Source organism: Heloderma suspectum, chromosome 5, assembly GCF_057233095.1.
Source record: "Heloderma suspectum isolate Gila_16-S chromosome 5, 16-S_ref, whole genome shotgun sequence".
Lineage (NCBI taxonomy): Eukaryota > Metazoa > Chordata > Lepidosauria > Squamata > Helodermatidae > Heloderma > Heloderma suspectum.
Genome location: NC_139462.1, coordinates 149360939 through 149380136, shown reverse-complemented (window position 1 = coordinate 149380136; position 19198 = coordinate 149360939). Strand labels below are relative to the sequence as shown.

Here is a 19198-nt window from a genome sequence, read left to right as displayed (position 1 = left end):
TTTATTAATTTTTATGTATAGAAGAGTATACAGTCATGTGAGCACACACCTGCAGTTTGAAGTGGGAGACCTCATGTGAGGTCACCAGCTCAGTGAGAACTAGGCTATGGATTCAGTTTATGTTTTTTCTTAAGTGCCTAAATTTATGTCTTGGTTTTCCTGAATAAATTCATTCCAGTTGTAAGAATGTTGCTGAGTTTTGTCTTGGGAACGTTGAAGTTCTGGCCTATGATGTTGAAATGCCCCTGTATTAAATAAGAAAGAAGAGCATCACTTTTTGTTCAGGTCCAGTCTGTGTAACCAGGTATCACTTATTACTTAGGCCTGGTTCACACATGATGGCTGTTCGCACACACGACTCAGGAATGCACAAGACCTCTGTCAATCTTGCAGCTGGGCCGCACCCATGTGGAGGCACTGTAAGTGTGGACAAATGCCTCCACATGATTCTGGAGTAAAGCAGAGAGTGATTTCCACAATGGCAACTGCACTTTTTTTGAGCCACTGCAATCATGAACGTCCTGGTGGTCAGCCTTACAGCACATAAATTGGGGATGGGAAACCACTTTCTGCCTAAGGGCCTGTTGTATATGTAGAGGGAATGACCATGCGGCTCAGTAGGCCTGAAAAACAACTGTCCTTTATTTATCACACGCAGAGCTGCAGAACCTAGTAGAAGCTCCACCCACTGCTGCTACTCTGAACTCTATAGGAGCTGCCAGGGTGCAAAACAAACTGACCCACAGTACCCCGCCCCGCTAGAATACATAACAGGCCAAAGTCAATGATGGAGAAGCTCTCAGGGCCTGCATTCCAGTGGTGGGTGGGGCCAAGGGCAAAAGGGGTGGGGCCAAAACATTGAGAATACCAGCATACAGCTCTTACTACCAGCATTTTGACCTTTTCAAATGGGGGAAGATACTATGCCAGCAAATAACTGGCAGTCCGGTGAAAGGCTGTGGGGCCAGGGTAGGGGGCGTGGCCATCTGGGGAAATGGATTGGGACTCCAGGAGGGCCAGATCTGGCCCACGGGCCTGAGGTTCCCCACCCCTGATCTGCATGGAAACTTGGGTTCATGCCCCTTGTGACAAAACAGTATATTGCTTTATTGTTTAACTGTCTACTTTAACATCTATTTGCATGGCTGATATATTATAACATGTCTTGTCTCTTTAAGGCTTTGGTAAGCAGGGGGAGGGGGGAATCGGAATGTTCAGCATTTAAATACTGTCTCCTGATTGGCTGTGTGGTTTTTCTGTTGGGAGAGAGGGAGATGAACAGGAGCTGGGTTTGTCTTTAGAGATGAGATAGGGTTTGGCTGCTTGAGGGCTAAGGAGGATGCTGAGCTCCAGCTGTGGGGGTGGATGGATTCCCTGGGAGGTGGAGGGAGGTTTATTTATTATTTTAAAGACTATTATTAGATGGGGTAGAGTAGGCAAGGATTTAATAAAAACAGGAAAAAGTAATTTTTACCACATGTAACACCAACCGACTTGAAAAATCTTATCCTTTGTAAATGAAGTTTAATTTTTGTTTTGTTAACACAAACGATGTCATTCTCAGTGTCATTATTAGCAGGGGAAAGGTTTGATTATAATAAGGAGGTGCTAAGCCAGAGTTACCATATCTACACCCACATAGCCATACATAGAAACTGAAGGTTCTCTCCTAGCGAAGAGGAGGGTGGTGGCAGCGACATTTTAAAGGTTTGTAAAAGAAAAGGTTTTTCTCAGCAGTACGAGAAAAACACGTCTGTAGTGGATTTTGAGGTTATTATGGTTGGATCCCTTCCACCCCCACGCGCTCTCTGGTTTTCCCTAAAGGAAGAGGTTGAGGGAATATAAAGGTATCAAGATTCTAGAGTTAGAATTTGTACCTGATGCTGTGGAGATGTTCATGCGGAGTGGGGATGAGATAATAACCACAAGTGGGGGAAGGTGGATACACCACACCCCTCCATGCAAGTGTGGCCCTGACATGAGACCAACAGCACCCCTCATATTCCCAAGGTAATTGCTTGGAGGTTGCATAATGTGTGAACCATCCCTTACCTAGAAATGCATATGTGGTAAGCTAGTAACAGCTACTCCAAATGAGGTACCATTGGTAAGCCAGTTCCTATCTTGTCTGTTAGAATTCACCCAGTAGGACTGAATGGGAAAAGCTCAGGAAAATGTGTGAGAGAGGCGTGGCTCCATTTCTCCCCTTGCATGATTTGTACCTGACTGCAACATCACCATAACTGATTATTTTAAAAAGCACCTCAATTATATAAGGCATGGTACAGTCTGGACTTCATTCTGTGTCCTATCCCGTCATGTTCCTCTTTAGGTCTATTCATGTGAAAGTCAGTATGTGATTAAGCAGGTACTGACTTGCACATGATGCTTGTTAAACATCTCAGAATGTCTCTCATCCCAGTCATGTCTCTGCTGTTTGTCATTATTTTAAAAAGTATTACTATATTTGTTTCAGTAATTGTTAAATATCTATGATACTTCTCTGCCATTTAATATCATAATCTCTACACAGTTAACATTAAAATGCATATATAATGCAATATAAAAACAATATAAAGTAATAAATAATTAAAAACATGACAGCAAAGACAACAATAAAACAGGGCAGTGTCATGGTCCTTTACAGGTCAGGGAAAGCCCGTGTAAACAAATATTTTCAAGAGACATTTGGAAGTTGCCACTGTTTCTGCTCCTCAAACCAACATGCACCCTTCTTCTATGGAGCTCAGGTGAAACTTTATTCTCAAATCAACCCTGTAAGATAAGTTAAGCTATGACTGGCCCTATGTCACCCTGTCAGCTTTGTGGATGAGTGGAAATTTGAATTCGGGTCTCCTCAGCCCAAGTCTGGCACCCTAACCAGGGGTGCTGAACTTCTTTCAGCCCAAGGGCAAATTAAATTTTGGAGAAACTCTCAGGGGCTGCATTCCAGTGGTGGGCAGGGCCAAAGGGAAAAGAGGAGGGGCCAAAAACACCAGTATATTTCAGCTTAAAACTATTACTGCCAGTAACTAAGCCTTAGGAGAGGCATTTCTACTAGATCTGTGCTGAAAATGTCTCCCCCCCCCGCCTTTGTTTGACCATTCTCATTCAATTTATAGAACAGAAATTGCTTTCAAAAAGAAATTCAATGGTGAAAATTTTTTGGAGAAATTCTTATGGGTAGGGTTTGGGTTTCTTGGGCTTACCTTACTTAGGTGGTGGCCGAGGAGTGAGCACAAGTGTCCTGTTTTTCGTTGTACAGTCATCTCTCTGCCCACCTGTGGCCTCCTCAGCTTCCTACACTTCAGTTAAAGCCCTGTTTAAGGCACCATGAGGTAATTCCTCCCATAGGAAATTTTCAGATCAGGATGTGCAGGCAGCCTGGGAGGTTAGCTGTGATTAGGGGCCGATCTACACTTATGGGTTTTCTTGCTTCCAATGAGGTTTCACCGCCCGTCTTTCACACTACACAGTACCCGCCTCGAATTGGAACTGGAATTTCCCGCTTCTGTGCTCCCGCTTTCAATATCCTGATATCCCGGTATTTCCCCTTAATGTGCTCTGATTTTCTGCCTTCACTACCGTATCTGTTCGTAGTCCCCTCCCCTGCCTGTCCATATACAGTGGTGTTTGTATTTCCCTCCTGTCCAATCACAGCTCTCGACAGCCCCATGTTGTCTTCCGGCTACTGATCGCATAGCTTCCCCAGCACTCAGTATTTCCTCAGCAACAAGCAAAGGGTTGGATGTGCGTGCGCTTGTCTGATCTCGGAAGCTAAATAGGGTCGGCCCTGGTCAGTAGTTGGATGGGCGACTGCCTGGGAATCAGGCTTCCTGCATTGAGCAGGGGGTTGTTCTATCCCTTCAAATGAGACTAAGTTTTAGCCCCTTCTATCTCCCGCTTCGGCTTTTTTTAAAAATTAAGGTGTTATCTTCAAAGAATCGTGGCTTCTCTGCGATTTTTTTTTTTTCTAATTCAGGCATGATCTTTGAAGATTTGAAAATTCGATTGGTAGCCGGAAGACGACATGGGGCCATTGAGAGCTGTGAGCATGGTGGGCGTGGAATCAGCAGAAACAGGAAGAGTTTCTGATCCTCCAATGAGAGCCTCCCTCTTTAAGAGCAGGAAAACAGCACAGCGCTTGAGTGTGAACCGAGCTCGCACATCCGATGAAGCACCGCAACGGGGAAAATGGGTGAGTGTGGATAATCACGTTTTAATGCAAAAGCGTTTAACCTGACAGGACACCAAATTCATTGCGATGGCGGGCACAATGTAGATCAGCCCTAGGTAAGCTCAAAAACACCACAAACATAAATTATAAAACATCCTGAAAGAGGCAGAACAATGGAAGCCTCTTTTTTGCGGGGGGGGGGGAGAAAACTCAGGAAATTGGAAGACAGATTTTGGCAGAGCACTAACTCCACCTCATCTCTGGAACTAGACACAACACTGCCCCCACCTACACTGTGGTGGATGCAAACTGGGGGACAGCCTGCCAAGACAGCCGTTACTGTTGCAGCATGAAAAAAAAACAAAACTCTTAGGAGAAAAGAAAGCAGCTGTGCTCCAAGCCCTGCCACTGGGGAGCCCTAGCTGGCAAAAACTGCTGAGAATTTTTCCTCCCCTTGGAGAAATTTGGTGACCTTGTCTCTCCAGTTCCTCTGCCCACAAGTAAGGTGGAGAATTTCAAGAGCGCATGTGAGCGCAGTTCTAATTCCAACCTTTTAAAATGGGGAACGGAAGTCAGGAAACCACCAAATGATCAGTGGTTGGTGAACACGGGGTGGGGTCAGGTGAAGGGGGTGTGGACATCTGGGGAACCCCAGAAGGCCAGATCTGGCCCCCAGGTGGGGCAGATTTGGCCCCTGACCCAGAGGTTCTGCACCCCTGCACTGTACCAATCAAGCTGTCTCACTAGCCCTATTCAGGTGTTTGCTTGAATGCGTGAAGGCTCAGTATGTAGTGGGTCAGGGCCATGCATGCTGGTCTCGCTCCCTATGTCGCCATGCACCTCATCAGGGTTCTCAATTGTGCACAGAGTTCAACTCCTATCATCCCAGCCAGCCTTGATGATGGTCATGGATTATGGGAGTTGGAGTCCAACAACATTGGAGGGCCAAAGGTTGCTGTTCCTAAGAGTGTGGGAACCAGGCTAAGGATTTTTCTCCTCTCTTTGTCAGCCTCAGGTGCATCTCCAGGTGTGGGATTAAATACCCAAGGTAGAACTCTGCCAAAAGTTGCCGCAGTATACACAGGCTTCAACATGACTGGATGGATTCCGAGTTTACAGCAGCTCAGTCTTATAAATCACAATATTTAAAATTAAAAGAAACCACTGAGAACTAAATTTAACTGCTCCCTGGTAACCCCGAAGCACTAAAAGACAATTTTTGAAGATTAACTCTTTCTGCATATTTTAACTCAAACAAGTAACCTTTTCTAACGATTGATTTCCTTGTGACATCCAATACTTGTCATTTTTCTTGTCTCCATTTCAGAATTCACAACAAAGGGGCATTTCTACAATTACCTTATTATGTCTAAAAATATCACTGAGGAGTGTTGGTTACATGTGAAAAAGACCAGAACGCTGTGAGACTCTGAGGGCATATCCATGCTACAGACTTAAACTAGTATAACAGTTGTTCCTAGAGAACTCTGGGAAATGTATTTTACTTAATTTATTTAGGGTGCAATCCTATGGGGATAGTCGTCTGCCTCCAAACTCAGAGGCAGATGACTATCCAATTTAGGGCAAGCAGAGCGTGGAAGCGATCTCCTCTGCGCTCTGGCCACCCTGCATTTGCTGCTAGATGGCTGATTTCGGCTGTCTAACCGGGGTGCCTCAGAGCAGGGGGGGGGGGGCTGGATGGCACATAGGAAGCATCATAATAGCGTTTCCACGATCCCTGCCCCACCCCTGGAACACCCTCTTTTCAGCCGCTCTGCCCTGCTCTTATGAGCATGGAGCCAGGGATGAACTGTGCCTCCTACGAGGTGGCAGAGGAGAGGCCGGGGAGTTGGGTTTCTGGGAACTGAGCTCAGACCACTGGCTCCAAGCTCAGTTCCCAGAAACAGAAAAATCCTATGGCCGTCTAGACACTGTTGTTGTCTATTCATTAATATTCATGTATTAATAAATACATGAATGTACTAGAGGCCACAGGATTGTACCCTTAAAGTATTTTTTTATCCTGCTCCTCAGCCAAAAGGGCTCCCAGAATAGCTTACATGGAATCTATAAAACAAGACAGTCCCTGCCCACAGGCTTACAATCTCAAAAGACATGACAGACAAGGAAAAAGGTATGGGGAGGGAAGAGGAAAAAAAATAAGTAGCCTTTCAGCAGGGCTGGTGGAATGGCTCCGCTTCCCCTCTCATCTCCCTCTGTCACAGCCTGCTAGAATGGCTGCTGGTGGTGACAGCTGAGAAAAGAACAGTCTTCATGGGGGAGGCCTTTCAGCAGGGCTAAGTTTTGTGAGGGAGGAGGGGCTAAGGATGCTTCACAAAGAATTTTCAGCAGCTCACCCAAACTACAGTTCCCAGAATTCTTTTGAGGGAGCCATTACAGTTAAACTGGAGTAAAGCTGGCTGCTTGGCGTGTAGATATGATACCAAGTGGTTCAGCAGGGTTTTGAGAGTTCATCATCACAAGATACAGAGCTCCCAGGGGCATACCATTTCAGACTGCAGATGCGGGGCTGCAGATTTAAATGCCTCCCCACCCCCCAAATGCTAAAACATAAAAAACCAAAACCAAAAATCCTCCCTGCATTTGTGAGGAAGAAGGCTTGGAAAGAACCCTTTTCATAACTTTCTAGCTTTCCATGGGCAGGAAGATGATGTGGGGAACATTCAAATACACTGTCTTCCAACCATCCTTTGATGAACTCATGCGCAGATAAGCCCTGAGTTATATGTGGGGAACACTCTCACATGACATTGAGAAATACTTGCACATTATGCACAATTGCATTATGCATGTGCATAGCCATTTTATAATGCATTATTGCACAGCTGGTGTGTGTGTATGTGTGTGTGTGTTAATGGCACATTATCCACACATGCCAGTGTGGTGTAGTGGTCAGAGTGTCCAATTAGAACTGGGGAGACTCAGGTTAAGCTCCCTGGTTAATCTTGGGCCAGTTGCTACCTCTCAGCCTAACCCACTTTACAGGGTTGTTGTGAGGCTAAAACGGAGGGGACCATGGACTCCACCTTGAATGCCTTGGTGGAATGGTGGGATAAAAGTGTATTAATAAATACATGAATGTACTAGAGGCCAATGCTGTTTTTATTTTTAGAAAAGCAGCTTTAAGAAGGGATGATTGAGAACAGAGAAGCAAGGAGTGGGGGCACCTAAGCTTTTTCCCTTGCCCAAAGTTTCCAGGTTGAAACCCTGTGGTGGGAAACATTGCTCAGGAGCAGTGTCTGCTCCAGGTTTTTGAGGGCCCTTGGGCAAGGCCCCCTCAATGGGGCCCCTCCTTCTGCCTATTCAACTCCAGCTGCTCTTGCTTCTCATCCTCTTGTGCATCATTGCTACCACTTGCTTGCTTGACAGGCAGACAGGCAGGGAGCAAGTCGGTAGTGGTGTCTGCTCCTCCTCCTTCATACCACTGCCATTGTCTGGACCAGAATGAGAGGCAGGTGAACAAGCAGGTTGCCAAGACAAAGAAGAGGGTTGAGCCCAGGGGACTCTTGTCGGTGGGCATGGGTGCCCTCAACAGGTGCCCGACCATACCTACCCTTGATGCTGGCCCTGCTAAGGAGGCATGGAGGCATTTGAAGCATGGAAATGACAGATGGAAAAAGAATTAGATGCCTATGTTTCTCCACAGATTGCTTTGAATATTCCCCATATCAAAATCTATTTGCCCATGGCAACCACGGAGGCAAGGAATAATCCCAGTGTGGAGTGTAACCATGGGGGTGGGGTGGGATGCATGTGGGGACTTTGATTTGAGGGGAAAAGATTGCAGAGGTAAACCAGCTGTCCTGGGTGCTGGAAGCAAAGGTTCTGTGCATGCCTGTTATCTGGGAATAAGAATTTCCCAGTGGTCATGATTATTGGCATTGTCTGTTAGGATTGCCAGACACTAATCTGGAGAGCATGCCTGTTACTTGAAGAGCCTGAGAAACAGTGAGTGAGTGAGTGAGTGAGTATCAGTGGCATCTGACCCTCTATGGGAAAGACCATAGCTCAGTGGTAGAGCACATGCCTTGGATGCAAGAGGTCCCAGGTTCAATCCCTGGCATTTCCAAATACTCACTGTGGTTTAGTGTTGGTAATTCTCCTGCCAGGGTTGACTATTGTCTTCCAACCTGTAAATTTATAATAGTACAGCAACCTGACTACATAAATTATAATTGATTAATCCAGTGATCTTTAGCCAGCTAATCTATCCATGACGTTTGCATGTACTTTTGCCCTAGCAAATTATGGCCTGTCTGGTGTGCTGAGTATCTCCTGCCTGAGACTGTTGTGTACATTTGTAAAATGAGGAATATCCACATAGGGTGGTTTTTCAGTAGAGACATCATGGCCTTTAGTGTCTGTACACACATTTATTTTGTCCCATCGCCATCTCTGGTCAAACATGTTTTACATGCAAACTGGCAAACCTTTTAACTTATTTTTACTGTACTCAACATAGACAGTATTGATGGCCCTCTGAAACCACCTTCAACCCCTCCAAAAAGGTTGACATCTGTCTCTCCAGCCTTCAACTCCAACCAACCTGTCTGGCCACTAACTTGAAGGAACAGTAAATCCAGACTCAAAATCTGTAAAAGTGTTTCAGAATGACATGTAGCCTTGAAAAAGTAATTTGAATCCTCACTAGCCTGTGAGCCATGGCACGGAGAGCTATGAGAACTTGGAAGCAATCCTAGAAGCAGTATTTCTATAAAACAAGATCAAACTAGCCAATTTGAGAAAGGAGGCAGCGAGACAAAAATGCATTTCATGTGATGAAAAGCCAGTGCCCATTTTATTAGTGCATGGAAAAATAAACCCCATTTTTTGTGTGTGTTCCAGCTGGAATCTTGTGTTATTATTAAAGTGCAACCATTTCCTCTTCCACAATTCCACACCTGGAGGTGGGTCTCCGTGATTAAGTTACAAGAAGCTGAATGTTCAGCATATCACAGGATTAAGCTTTGTGGTTTAATCCGATTCTATTTCTCCTGCATTTCCTGTTCCATTCAAGCACTTTGCTCATCCAATTACAAAACACAGCCAACCAGTCTCACCTCTCAAAATCACCTAGAGCTGAAGTGATGGTGCCACCATCCTTTAAAGTTATATAGCAGTCAGCGTTTCTACTTGCTCTGTGTTTATATAAACCTTGAAAATGTACTTATTATTCATTTTATTTATCATTATTTCTAGAAAGCCATCATGCCAGTTTGGTACAGCAAATCCATGCAATCAACAAAACCATAAAATCACAAAAACCATTTAAAAAGATTTAAACCATACTAAAACACAAAGCGTGCAACCCAATGGGCTAGACAGCCATTAGATGGCCAAAGGCTGTGGTGCCGAAGTGTAGTCCCCCAGCACCACCTTCTGGATGCAACCCAACAGAAAGGATCAGGACCACTGCAATACAGTGCCCATGAGGTCCATCCCCAAAAAGTGCTCCAGAAAGATACCATGGATGATGGTATCAAAAGCCACCAAAAGGTCCAAGAGAGCCATACTCCCCCATTCAGTTCTTGGCATAGGTCATCCACCGAGTGACCAGAGCAGACCCAGTTCCATATCCTGGCTGGAAGCTTAATTGAAATGGGTCCAGATAATGACTGTGCTCCACCAGCTAGTTTGAATGCATAGAGCAGGGGTGCAGAACCTCTTTCAGGCCAAGGGCTGAAGTCCATTTTGGAGAAGATCTCATGGGCTTCATTCCAGTGGCGGGTGGGATCAAAGACAGAAGGGCAAGCCCCCAAATGCCCTTATATTTCAGCCTAAAGCTTTTACTGCCTGTAAGCCTCAGGAAAGGCATTGCAGCCTTTCAGAACGGGGAAAAAACTGTACGAAAGCTGGGAAACCACCAAATGATTGGTGGTTGGGGTGAAGGGGGTGGGACATGGCTAAGGGGGTATGGCCATCTGGAGAACCCCGGAGGGACGGATTGGAACCCCAGGTGGGCCTAGAGTTTCCATGTAAGTTATTTAGTAAAGGCCATTGTTTTCACTATTAACGTTTTTATTGTGATCCACGAAAATGTCAAGCATTTGGAACAACAGTGTCTGCTTTTACTATGTCGCAGCTCTCCAACGTCCACTGTCAAGTCCTTGCCTAAAGAAGCTGTCCATATCTTTAAATCCTCTGAGGTAAGTATGTCTTTCACCCCATTCTTCCTTTTGTCTCCTTGCTCCCCTCCTATGGGCAAAATTAAAGTCCTGTCAGGTTCCTTTCATGTATTCTTAAAGTTCGTGTTATAAGGAGGCAACGTTAGCATTGGCATTTGTGGAAAGAAACACCTTTCCACTGAAAACTATGGGCTTCTTCGCACAGAGGTTTTATCCTGCTATGGAGATTGCTCACTCACGGAAGTTTCTGGGTCCTTTTCATGATGTTGGCAACCTCCAGGGCACATCCAGAGTTATTTCCTGGTTATTCCATGTTAAATAGATCTGGAAATAATGAAGTGTTAAAATACACTGGACTGTTGCGCTGTTAAAACAGCAACTAGATGCTGCTGTTTCATTGAGTTCTATGGAACCTTGAATATTAAAAACTTCCCCTCTCAACACAACAATCACATGGTCACCCGCTGTAAATGCGGAAAGGCTCCACAATGGTAGGACTGTGGATTTTTTCTTTAATGTAAAGGCAGCCTATATGGGTATGCCTATACTAAACATTTCAAACAATTCAAAACCTATTTAATAGTAATGACTCCCAACTCAGGGACTTATGTATAAGGTATAAGGGCTAGTTGGCTTCTAACAAAGTTTTTCAGCACCCTCAAAAAACTAGTTCCCAGATTACTTTCGAAGAAGCCACAGGAATTAAACCACTTTTTAAAAAATCTTAATATTTACATGCAAGAATGGTAACGTATCAAACCAAGGACAAATAAACAGTCCCAAGGACAAAAGTCCTTTAAAATAAAATAATACAATATGCATCTTTACAAACTATTCAAACTGTTCACCACCACAATTGAACTACTTTAGCTTTTCTTGTCTTTCAAATTGCAGTGTAGATATGCTCAAGTTTAGGGATCAAAACTATCAGATGATTTCAAAGGCTACATGCTGAGCTAGCAAGAAATGGTAACAACTTGTGCTCAAGTTTAAGGTCCAATTGAAAGTGACAGCTCTGTTATTCAAGGCCAATTAGTTCATTAACTTCTCTCTGACTATCCAGCCCCAGTACAGTTAATATTTAAACAAGTTTGGAAACAGAAAGCTGGCTTGGAAACTGCTGGATCAAGGTCTTCTTCAACAGCCTCATGAAAGTTTGCTAATTAAGGGCACAATCCTATGGCCACTAAGCAGCGGTTAGACAGACATAGGATTTTTCATTTTCAGGGAACTGAGCTCAGAGCCAGTGCTCCGACAGCAGTTGCTAGAAAAACCCCTCCCCACCCCCTCCCTGCTGCCTCATAGGCGGTGCGGTTCGTCCCCGGCTCCGTGCTCGGAAGAGCAGTGCACAGCGGGGGAAAAGGGGGTGGGTCCTGGGGGTGGGGAGGGGATGGGATGGCGGAAGTGCCATTATGATGCTTCCTATGTTTCGTCTGGCCTCCCCCACTCCACTCTGAGGTGCCCTGGTTTGACAGCTGAAATTGGCCATCTAGCTGCAAATGCAGCTGACCAGAGCATGGAGAAGATCCCCTCAGCACGCCGTGCACCCTGCATTAGATAGTCGGTTCGGTCACCTCTGAGTTCAGAGGCAGCCGTCTATCCCCATAGGATTACACCTAAGTAACTACAGAATAATAAACACCATCAACCCTGTGGTTCCTGTGCATTCATTATTTTTATCTATATATCAAAAGCTATTCTCTAGCAAGACACACCCAATAACAATATTTGATTAAAGCGTAAAATCCCATTCGACTATCTCATTGGTAAGACATGCACCTCTGTCTTGTTAAAAAATACAATCATAAGAAAAGAAGGCATTTTTTATTATTGATCAATAGAAAACTGTAATTGGTGCTTTAGTTTAAGCTCTGTGGCCTAATCCAGCTGCATTCTGCCTAGTGGTGGGTGGAAGAAAGGATCCTGTAACATACACAGTTATAATTATATATATACACACACAGAGGGGCAATTCACACCTTGCTTTTGGAATGTTAATACAACAGTACCAAAGTATGAACAGCACTATTCTTTCCTGCATCTTTAAATGGCTAGCTGGCCTGAAATACATATGTATGTGGAGGCCTGACACTTTCCCACTCAATGGCTATGTTTCCTGCACAAAAACCTGGCCAACAGATACTTTGCCACTTGCAATTAGATAACTTTTGTACCTGAGTTCAAAATGGAAAGTGAGGCCTGACACCAGCATGCAGCATACTCAGGCACATGCCGCCGCCACTGCTTGGGTGGTGGCTGCTGCCACTGCCACCCTGCCACTAGCTTGACCACAGCAGTGGTGAGCAGGGACTGGGGAAAACAGTGTGAGCGGCACTCTGGGTCTATGCGCCTGAACGTGCTGATGCTACTGTCTTAATTATGCCGTCCCTGCCCAGATGTGTGAATGTTGGACTGGGGCTTTGTAATTAAGATGGCGGGACTGGTGAGTTCAGGCTCAGCTGTCACTGCTGTTGCTGACACGGGGCAGACTGCCTGCCTGCCTGTAGAACGGCTGGGGGAATGCCCTCGTAGTGTGGCCATGTGTCCTCTTTGACTGAGGACTGCCCTCGGTTTTGAAGTCGGCCTCCATTTGAAGGGTTGCCCAGTCCAAGTCCAGTTCAAAGATAAAGAACCAAAGAGTTGGGCCTTGAAGTTGCCCATCAACAGGACCCAGACAGCAGACTGAGCAAGGCACACTGGTCATCTGGTCACAGTCTTCCGCACTATGGTGTGATATCCAGTATTTCTCTTTCAGTTATAATAATTCTTTCTAAATGCGCATTTGTACATCTGCATTACCATATGCAAATTTTATGGAAATTGGGGTCCTCTTTTTTGGCGATACATTTCCTCTTCATCGATTCATAAATGGCCACCCTAGCATTCTGGCAGTAGGGCTGAGCAGAGCTCCAGGCTCATACATATGAACTCACCGGCAGTGCTGTCTTACCTTACACCAGCCCTGCTCCTGATGGGCATATGGCATAGGCTAGCATAATTCAGGCGGCAGTGCTAGCCAGTTTTGGCATGTTGACTGGAGCACCGCTCAGAGCAGCCAGCAGCCTGCCCGTGAACTAGTAAGCTGGAGAGGGAGTACCACCACCTACTGCTCCCCCCATGGCAGCCACACCACAAAAAAAAATAGAGCCAAACCTTTGTAAAATCCAAATTGGCTTTAAACAAATCTCACCTCAGCCATGAACTCACCAGGTGGCCTCAGTGACACTCTGACTGAAGTCACGAAGGAGGAGAAGGGAAGAGAATGCTCAACCCTTCCCCTGCCAGCCTGTTTAACCTTGAAATCCACCCCACATTGCTTTTACCCTCCCCACACAGTGTTCTGGATCTATGTTTACTTTGCACAGAGGGATCTGAATGCCAGACATTGCTAAAAACAGCTTGGTAGTGAGAAGTTTCAGAGGGAAAGTGACTGGCAGGAGACAGGTTAAACACACCCTTCCCCTCCACCTCCAAACAACACCTTCTCTGTGTGTTTGGCACAAAGGGAGGGGCCCTCAGGGTATTTACATTCCTTTGCCCCCAGGCAAAACACCATCTCTCAGGGCTTTTCCCAACCTGGATTTATTGAGGAATCATTATGGCTCATTCACTCACATTTCACGGGTGATTCAGACGATGATGTCCTTTTGTAATCCGCCCGTGTTTTCCCAGCAATTCTCCAGAGTTAATGCAGAAAATACGTTAAGGAGGGAAAGAGCAGAACAGCTGCACATTTTCTTTGAGGTGTGGACAGTAAAGGGCAGAATGGGAGCAGGTTGGGAGGAGCTTTCCCTGGGAGAGGTGGATGACATGTCAGAGATGCCCCTCCTTTCCTGATGGCTTGCTGTGTATTTCCTGTTGTACAGCCAAGTCCTGCAGCCCCTTCAAATTGCATTAGCAGCAACACAATTAATTGTTCCTTTTGCTGCTTTGCTCCCCAAAGCAGTGTGTTTAGCACTAGAATTGAAATCACCTGCTTAACTCTGTAGCTTGCTTTGGGGCTTAAAAAAAAAAAAGGATGTTAGTGGTATTCGAGAAGAACTAAGGATGGACGGATCAGTCTGGGCCCGCCCCATGCAGTGCTTACTCCCAGAACTTACCCAAGCCAGGGGAGTGGTGCGGGGTGGTTCGTGGGGTGCTCTGCAGCAGCGTGCAGGCATCCGCTCCCTCATGGAGTGCCAGTTGCTACTCAAATGGCTGCTAGTTCTTTTCTGTAAGTATCCCATCCATGCAAATGGGAGCCTTAAGAGGGCCTTGGTGTGGATCGCGGGTTGCAAACCGCAGGTGCAATCTCCCTTGAGCTGTTCAGAATGGCACCAGCAGCCACTTCATTGTTTGTTTCCTTTGCTGCTCTATTCCTGGAACACAGTACTGAGATGGCCCGCTTAACGCTGTAGTTATTTTTAAAAATACCTAAATATAAATGTACGTTAGTGGTATTTCAGAAGAACAGACTGGTGCAAAGACTATAAATAAAAATATAATAACATTGTGCAAAACAACTTTGTGATGGGGTGTGTGTGTGCGTGTGCGTGCGTGCAGGCTTTCTTTTTACAAAGCACAGAGAGACAAAGCACAGTCTGCTCTCAGCTGCCTGACAGTAGGCCCCCTTTCTAGCAGCCATGGTTACTGGGAAACTGAGCAGGAAGTTAGCAGACACAGGAGAGTTGCGTGGTCCATATTTCTAAACTAAGGAATTCCAAAATACTGAACTTCCATTAAAGAACTTTTTTTTTTTTTTTAAAGAAAAGCAGTATGTGCAGGAAAGTTACACTCACCAATGGGAATGCCTAAAATAGAGAAAAAGTACTGGGGGGGGGTAAAGAGCAAGGGGAGGGGCAAGGAAATAACACCTTGACACATTCTGTCATGGACTGTCCCCATTGTGTGGATGCAAAATCCTGTCATAGCCACCGAGAAAAGGGTGTGTGAAGGTTTCAGGCCTACTGAGGCAAGGAAAAGTCAGGCCTAGAGAACTGGGGTTTTTGTTGGAAGGGGGTATCCCTGAGGGGAGTCGTTTCATTTCCCCATTTCAGTTTCAGTTTCATTTCACCAGTTAAGTTTCATTTCTTCAGGTCTGAAATCGTACTTTCCATTTTGAGAGAGGAGGGTATTTAATGAGAGGAAGAGAGCCAGTGAGAGTTGAGTTGGGGAGACCAGAGCCTGAACAGGGAGAAGCAGCCTGGAGAAGTTTAAGTTCAGCTAGAATAAAGGAACTTGTGTTCTCTTAATGCATTTTGTATCACTCAGCTCTATTGTATAAATACCTTTAGTTGTGATTTGCTAGCTTTAATTTACCAGTAAACTGTTGTGGTTAAGCCCTATGTCTGGAGTGGCAATCACACCATGCCTGGTGGCCTAAACCCCATGTTAAAGGAAAGTAGATGGTAAAAGAAGGGAGGAGGGACTCTTAAGGAGGCAACAGATCCTTAAGGAGTTGCTCATCAGGTCCAGGTCATAAGGGAACCCTGCCAGGGAGCTTGGTGTGGATCCTGGGTTGCAAACCACAGGCAATAAGGCCCAGTACAGATACTGCCAAACCTCAAAAAAGGGGCTCTGTGTGGAAAAGCCCTGAGTAATTTCCCCGCACCCCATGTACTTCTTTAATATGGAGATAACAATAGTGACCTGTCTTGCTGGATTTTTAAGTGATTACTGAGATAGTAAAATACAAAGAACTTTGAATACAATAAGAACACTTTATATGTACTACTAATTATCATCATCATCCACATTATATACATAATTTCATCCCATTGAAATCTCTATGAATATACAAAATAGTACTCCATCTTAAAAATAAATAAATACTTTATTGTTCTGGGCCTCGCAGAGTGTTGATTCCATGAGATATTGCAGGGGCTTTATTTCTGACTGGCTAACTCCTCACAGCAGTTCACTGCCTCACCACTTTGCTCTGGAGCTAGGAACCCAAATGTAGTTAAAATATTGATGCAGGGCAAGGGTCCCCAATGTTTTTGGGCTGGTGGGTATGTTTGGAATTTTGAGGGCATGTTGTGGGTACTCTCACAAAATGGCAGTCATGGGTGCTTGCCCATTCACAAAATGGCTGCCATGGTGGGGATGGCCAGTCAACACACCCGTTTCCCAGGAGGCTGCTGCCATCCACCATTTTTATTTTCTCAGAATGCCTCTGAAGCCCACATGCGGCCCAGAGGCATTTATCAAATAAAGATGGGGCAGCACTGGGGGCTGGCACTTCACTTTGCAGCATACCAGACTCTTGGTATTTTTTATTTTTAGTTTAAAAATTCTTTTAAAATGTTTTTAAGAAATCAGAAGTGGCAGGGAGTCTAGTGGGCCACAGGAGAGGTGTCCTGTAGGCACCATGTTGGGGACCCTGGATTTCGAGACAGAATAGGTTCAGGGAGAAGAGATTCCCCCTAACTATTTGCTGTGTGCTTGCTTTTTGCCCCCCTCTAATGCCTGTTCAATCAGCATCTGAGGCTGAGAGTGAGAGCGAGAGACCGACTTGGGACTATCTGAAGAATTCGCTGATGAGCTGAGAATCTGCAGGTGGGCAGGTCACCCCGGACAGAGCTGGATTATTGTATACCGCCACTTGAAAAGGGGATCATATTCAGATCCAAGGAAAATTACACACTCATTTTGTTCGAAGTAGAGGCCTTCCCCAATTGCTGCTATCAGAGTGAAAAAGCACTATGTTTCTCATTCACACCTTAAAGGAAACTGAAAACTGCTGATGCTTAGTGGTACTTAATATCTTTCAGGTCAAACGTTTCTTCCATGTGGTAGTCCATAGTTTGACAAAGTTCATATCCATAGTGTCTGCTGCTGCTGAAGACCAAGAGATGTGCAGTCTTAAGAGTAATAAAGAGTCTGACTCACCAAAAAGCCTGAACTCAAAAGAACCACTCCACCGAAGTGAGTCACGCTTTGGTAAGCCTCAGCACCGGAACTCACAGCAGAATTAGCACGTTGTGTCTGGGAAGGAGTTCATAGCCTTTGCTTCTTTACTAGAAAATAAAATCGAGCTTTGTAATGTTGGAGAGGGTGTGGAAGGGGAACTGCCATATTGAGGAACTTGGAGCCAGGATGGAGGTGCAATGGTAGCAACTAGGTGGTGACTATGGTAGGTGATGGGCAAGAGTGTTTTGATCGATAAGTGGGGTCAAATGTACCTCAAGGATGCTGAAAAAATAATCAAAAGAGCGTTTGTGTCAGCCTTCTACACCCCATGGTGAGGTGTGAATTGCCATGCAATGTCTGGGGTCCCTCCTCCTCCATTTAGTGACAAATTGATTGGGGTTGGGGGTTCTTACAGCTTTTGTGGTCAATTCTGCTCCTGTTGAAATGATTGTAAAAACTGGAAAATCCTGCGCATGAGGGTCAAAGTGACCCTGCAAAATGATCCTCAGTTATTTAGTTACTCTTCATGACTTTCCATTTCTTATAAGAAAGGAGCAGACAGGACAAAAATACAGTAGACCCAGCAAAACTGCTTCCCCCACCCCCCAACATACAGTACCTTGCATAAGTATTCACCCTGCTTTGACTTTTCCACATTTGGTGTGTTACAACCTGGAATTAAAATGGATTTAATTGGCATTTTTACCATTTGATTTACACGACATACTTAATGCTTTGAAGGTGCAAAATATTTGTATTGTAGCACAAAGGTTAATTAAACAAAAATGAACTGGCATTTGTTGGTTCCATAAGGACTCCCCTCCCCCCCAGTCAATACTTGAGAAGCACCTTTGGCAGCAATTACAGCTCTGAGTCTTTTGGGGTAGGCCTCTACCAGCTGTGCTCATCTGGATCCTGCAATTTTTTAGGGATGTACGAAAGTCACTTACCTTTCGCGGATTATGTTGATGGTGGGGGGGGAGGCGCTCCGTCCCTCCCCCCGGAATCCTGGACGGCCGGCTGTGCTCTGCAGGGATCCTGCGGAGCCGCTGGCTGGCTCTGCCAGCAGCCGGACATCCGGCTGCTGGCTAGCAGGGACGCAAATGGCGGCGGCTGTAGCCGCTGCTGTTTGCGTCCCTGCAGTCAGCCGTGATAGGCTGCGTAAATGTTTACGTAGCCTATCACGTCTGACTTAAAAAACAAAAACAAAAAACGCACGTACGCAAATGGCGGCGGCCACGGCCGCCGCCATTTGCGTTCCTTATTTTGACACGTCTTAGTCTACGTCAAGATTTATGTAGACTAAGACGGTGAAAATAAGGGGAACGCAAATAGCGTAGTGGACGCTACGCTATTTGCATTCCCCGCATTTTCGCCGTCTTATTCTACGTAAATCTTGACGTAGACTAAGACATGCCAAAATAAGGAATGCAAATGGCGGTGGCCGTGGCCGCCGCCATTTGCGTACGCACGTTTTTTTTAAAAAAAACAAAGTCAGACGTGATAGGCTACGTCAACATTTATGTAGCCTATCACATTTTTTTTTAAACCTAGCCGTGATAGGCTACGTAAATCTTTACGTAGCCTATCACATCTTTTTTTTTAAAACTGGAAATGGTGGCGGCGGCGGCGGCAGCTGGTCGGAAGACCGGCTGCCGAACCGCCGCTGGAGCTGCCGCCGGAGCCGCTGCCGCCAGGAAGATCCGCCCCAGGTAAGTCTCATCCCGGGGGGAGCGGGGGGGCAGACCGTTCCACCACCGATTTCGGGGGGCCGAATGTGCTGGCATTCGGCCTCCCCGAGATCCGTGGCGGAATTCTCTGACATCCCTACAATTTTTGCCCATTCTTCTTGGCAAAATTGCTCAAGCTCTGGCAGGTTGGATGGGGACCGCTGGTGAACAATAATTTTCAAATCTTGCCACGGATTTTCAATCAGAATGAGGCCTGGGCTTTGACTGGGCCATTCTAAGACATTCAGGTTCTT

At 45.6% G+C, this 19198-nt stretch overlaps 1 protein-coding gene and 1 non-coding gene across 2 annotated transcripts in view; one reads left to right on the top strand and one right to left on the bottom strand.

The window, feature by feature from the left end:
• The window catches only part of LOC146344630 (uncharacterized), a 185820-nt gene that overhangs the window by 123418 nt on the left and 43204 nt on the right, over window positions 1-19198 (bottom strand). The gene's annotated exons all lie outside the window — the stretch shown is intronic.
• Window positions 8193-8267, top strand: TRNAP-UGG (transfer RNA proline (anticodon UGG)). Its single transcript has one exon. It is a non-coding gene; the product is annotated as a tRNA-Pro (tRNA).